The sequence below is a fragment of the Pituophis catenifer genome, unplaced genomic scaffold (assembly GCF_029215685.1).
Source record: "Pituophis catenifer annectens isolate HBS135680 unplaced genomic scaffold, rPitCat1.0.hap2 SCAF_39, whole genome shotgun sequence".
Classification (NCBI taxonomy): Eukaryota; Metazoa; Chordata; class Lepidosauria; order Squamata; family Colubridae; genus Pituophis; species Pituophis catenifer.
This window is the reverse complement of record NW_027256919.1, coordinates 190,001-195,000: the sequence shown is the minus strand read 5'-3', so window position 1 is coordinate 195,000 and position 5,000 is coordinate 190,001.

Genomic DNA, 5,000 nt, shown 5'->3' with positions numbered 1-5,000 from the left:
CCCCCTTTTCTTTGACCTCTTCCGGAGTAGACCGGCGCCGAAACGAGGCACTTAGTTTTTTCCCTCCGCCCCTTTTCTCTTCTTTTCTTTTCTTTTTTGGCCTCGCCTCGCCTCCCTTCCCGAGTAGACGGGCGTCCAAAGGAGGCACTTCGTTTTCCCCCCCTTTTCTTTGACCTCTTCCGGAGTAGACCGGCGCCGAAACGAGGCACTTAGTTTTTTTTTTCCCGCCCCTTTTCCCGCTCTCCGCTTAAATGTCAGTATCGCCGCCGGTGGATCGTCGTTTTAGTTTTAAAACGATCATAAAAGCGGAATACGTTTTGAAAGTCGACGAGTCCGGTGTGTGGAGACCGGAATTGGGCAAGCTGTGCTCTCGTCTTCTGGGGGTGACATTTCTCCCTGAGCGCTGCTGGCATTAGAAAGACCATTCGAAGAAGGGTGAGGGTCGGGGTCGGGGAAGCGAGCGTCAGGTCTCGCCGCCCCGATTTTCCCAACCAAGAAAGCAGGACGCTTGAAACTGCGATGGGAGCTTGGATCGGAAGGCAAGAGATCTAGGCAAGAACGGAAGCTTTCAACTTCAAACCAGCTATGTAAAGCAACCCCTCGCACGCGACATCCATCGTGGCAGGGAAACAGAAACAGAGACGCCGGTCCGGCCGAGGCTGCCCGAGCGGCCCGGTAGACCGGGCCGTCTGTCCGTCTTTAAGTCGAAAGACGACTTTAAATCTAAAAACGGTTTTAAGTCGAAAGTGTGGGTTAGGGTTAGGGTTAGGGTTAGGGAAAAAAGTTATAGGGTTAGGGTTGGGGTTAGAGAAAACAGTTGTAGGGTTAGGGTTGGGGTTAGGGTTAGGGTTAGGGTTAGGGAGAAAAGTTGTAGGGTTAGGGTTAGGGTTAGGGTTAGGGTTAGGGTTGGGGTTGGGGTTAGGGTTAGGGTTAGGGTTAGGGTTAGAGAAACAAGTTGTAGAGTTAGGGTTAGGGTTAGGGTTAGGGTTAGGGTTAGGGTTAGGGTTAGGGTTAGGGAGAAAAGTTGGGTTAGGGTTAGGGTTAGGGTTAGGGTTAGGGTTAGGGTTAGGGTTAGGGTTAGGGAGAAAAGTTGGGTTAGGGTTAGGGTTAGGGTTAGGGTTAGGGTTAGGGTTAGGGTTAGGGTTAGGGTTAGGGAGAAAAGTTGTAGGGTTAGGGTTAGGGTTAGGGTTAGGGTTAGGGTTAGGGTTAGGGTTAGGGTTAGGGTTAGGGAGAAAAGTTGTAGGGTTAGGGTTAGGTTCAGGTTCAGGCTCAGGGTTATCATTCTGGAAATGATATTAGCAGAAGCAATGGAAGAAAGCAAAGAGAGGGAGGGAGGGATAGATATTAAACGGGATGGACGAAACGTAGGGAGCGCACACAAGACACGCGATGAGAAACCACCCGCCCAGAGAAATTCATCTCCGATTTACCGAGAAGACAGGGAGAGCAGAGAGATCGCAATGGATGGGAAACACGACGGGAAAGCACAAAATATCGGCGAGCTGGCGAGAGCAAAGATATCGAGTAGATTCAAGAGAGAAAGCGGAATTATTTGATAAACAACGTAGAGATGACCAAGAACAGGAAAGATGGAGAGATGAAAGTGGGGACGGACGACGGGAGGAGAAGAAAGAACAGCCAAAAGAGAGCCAAGTAAGAGAACAAGACGAGAAAGCGTCGAGAGAAGGAGCAGAAGAAGTTGAAGAAAGAACAAAGGGACCTAAGAACGACTTGCTCCACAAAGCAAATAGGTCAGCAAGAAATAAGAATAATTTCCTTGACTAGAAATGGACTGGATTCGGCCATTCGGCAAGAGGAAGGAAAATATGGAATAAATGAGGGAAGTTAAGATGAGAAATGAAAGGCCTACGAGAGGTTCCTCTGGGAAAACTACACCCAAAACTTTGGAGGAAGGAAGATGGCAGAAATTGTAACAAACTTTTCACTTGAAGTCAAGCTTTTCACGTCAAACCAGCTCTTTCAATCAACCCCTCGCAGCCATCCTGGCAGGGAAGCAGAAAACGGAAACACTCCGGTCCGGCCGAGGCCCGGGTAAACCGGTCCCGCCCGAGCGTCCCGGTAGACCGGGACGGCTGCCCGTCACGGACACCCCAGGGCCCCGGCGCGGGCACCGAGGCGACGGCGGAGGTCCCCGACCGAGGCCCGGGGCCCCCGCGCCGGGATCCCGTACATCCATCAAGGCGGGGAAACAGAAACACTCTAGGCCGGCCGAGGCCCGGGTAAACCGGACCCGCCCGAGGCCGTCCCGGTAGACCGGGACGACTGCCCGGCGCGGACACCCCCGGGGGCCGGCGTGGGCACCGAGGGGACGGCGGAGGTCCCCGACCGAGGCCCGCGGCGCCGGAGCCGGGATCCCGTGCATCCATCGTGGCGGGGGAAACAGAAAGGCTGATCCGGCCGGGGCCCCGGTAAGCCGGACCCGCCCGAGGCCGTCCCGGTAGACCCGGCCCTCTCCCCGTCTCGGGCACCCCAGGGGTCCGGCGTGGGCACCGAGGCGACGGCGGAGGTCCCCGACCGAGGCCCGCGGACCCGGAGCCGGGATCCCGTGCATCCATCGTGGCGGGGGAAACAGAAAGGCTGATCCGGCCGGGGCCCCGGTAGACCGGGAAGACTGCCCGGCGCGGACACCCCCGGGGTCCGGCGTGGGCACCGAGGCGACGGCGGAGGTCCCCGACCGAGGCCCGCGGCGCCGGAGCCGGGATCCCGTGCATCCATCGTGGCGGGGGAAACAGAAAGGCTGATCCGGCCGGGGCCCCGGTAGACCGGGACGACTGCCCGTCGCGGGCACCCCCGGGGTCCGGCGGGGGCACCGAGGCGACGGCGGAGGTCCCCGACCGAGGCCCGCGGACCCGGAGCCGGGATCCCGTGCATCCATCGTGGCGGGGGAAACAGAAAGGCTGATCCGGCCGGGGCCCCGGTAGACCGGGAAGACTGCCCGGCGCGGACACCCCCGGGGTCCGGCGTGGGCACCGAGGCGAAGGCGGAGGTCCCCGACCGAGGTCCGCGGCGCCGGAGCCGGGATCCCGTGCATCCATCGTGGCGTGGGAAACAGAAAGGCTGATCCGGCCGGGGCCCCGGTAGACCGGGACGACTGCCCGTCGCGGGCACCCCCGGGGTCCGGCGGGGGCACCGAGGCGACGGCGGAGGTCCCCGACCGAGGCCCGCGGACCCGGAGCCGGGATCCCGTGCATCCATCGTGGCGGGGGAAACAGAAAGGCTGATCCGGCCGGGGCCCCGGTAGACCGGGAAGACTGCCCGGCGCGGACACCCCCGGGGTCCGGCGTGGGCACCGAGGCGAAGGCGGAGGTCCCCGACCGAGGCCCGCGGCGCCGGAGCCGGGATCCCGTGCATCCATCGTGGCGGGGGAAACAGAAAGGCTGATCCGGCCGGGGCCCCGGTAGACCGGGACGACTGCCCGTCGCGGGCACCCCCGGGGTCCGGCGGGGGCACCGAGGCGACAGCGGAGGTCCCCGACCGAGGCCCGCGGACCCGGAGCCGGGATCCCGTGCATCCATCGTGGCGGGGGAAACAGAAAGGCTGATCCGGCCGGGGCCCCGGTAGACCGGGAAGACTGCCCGGCGCGGACACCCCCGGGGTCCGGCGTGGGCACCGAGGCGAAGGCGGAGGTCCCCGACCGAGGTCCGCGGCGCCGGAGCCGGGATCCCGTGCATCCATCGTGGCGGGGGAAACAGAAAGGCTGATCCGGCCGGGGCCCCGGTAGACCGGGACGACTGCCCGTCGCGGGCACCCCCGGGGTCCGGCGGGGGCACCGAGGCGACGGCGGAGGTCCCCGACCGAGGCCCGCGGACCCGGAGCCGGGATCCCGTGCATCCATCGTGGCGGGGGAAACAGAAAGGCTGATCCGGCCGGGGCCCCGGTAGACCGGGAAGACTGCCCGGCGCGGACACCCCCGGGGTCCGGCGTGGGCACCGAGGCGAAGGCGGAGGTCCCCGACCGAGGCCCGCGGCGCCGGAGCCGGGATCCCGTGCATCCATCGTGGCGGGGGAAACAGAAAGGCTGATCCGGCCGGGGCCCCGGTAGACCGGGACGACTGCCCGTCGCGGGCACCCCCGGGGTCCGGCGGGGGCACCGAGGCGACGGCGGAGGTCCCCGACCGAGGCCCGCGGACCCGGAGCCGGGATCCCGTGCATCCATCGTGGCGGGGGAAACAGAAAGGCTGATCCGGCCGGGGCCCCGGTAGACCGGGAAGACTGCCCGGCGCGGACACCCCCGGGGTCCGGCGTGGGCACCGAGGCGAAGGCGGAGGTCCCCGACCGAGGCCCGCGGCGCCGGAGCCAGGATCCCGTGCATCCATCGTGGCGGGGGAAACAGAAAGGCTGATCCGGCCGGGGCCCCGGTAGACCGGGAAGACTGCCCGGCGCGGACACCCCCGGGGTCCGGCGTGGGCACCGAGGCGAAGGCGGAGGTCCCCGACCGAGGCCCGCGGCGCCGGAGCCGGGATCCCGTGCATCCATCGTGGCGGGGGAAACAGAAAGGCTGATCCGGCCGGGGCCCCGGTAGACCGGGACGACTGCCCGTCGCGGGCACCCCCGGGGTCCGGCGGGGGCACCGAGGCGACGGCGGAGGTCCCCGACCGAGGCCCGCGGCCCCGGATCCGGGATCCCGTGCATCCATCGTGGCGGGGGAAACAGAAAGGCTGATCCGGCCGGGGCCCCGGTAAGCCGGACCCGCCCGAGGCCGTCCCGGTAGACCCGGCCGTCTCCCCGTCGCGGGCACCCCCGGGGTCCGGCGTGGGCACCGAGGCGACGGCGGAGGTCGCCGACCGAGGCCCGCGGCCCCGGAGCCGGGATCCCGTGCATCCATCGTGGCGTGGGAAAGAGAAAGGCTGATCCGGCCGGGGCCCGGGTAGACCGGGACGACTGCCCGTCGCGGACACCCCCGGGGTCCGGCGGGGGCACCGAGGCGACGGCGGAGGTCCCCGACCGAGTCCCGCGGCCCCGGAGCCGGGATCCCCTTCC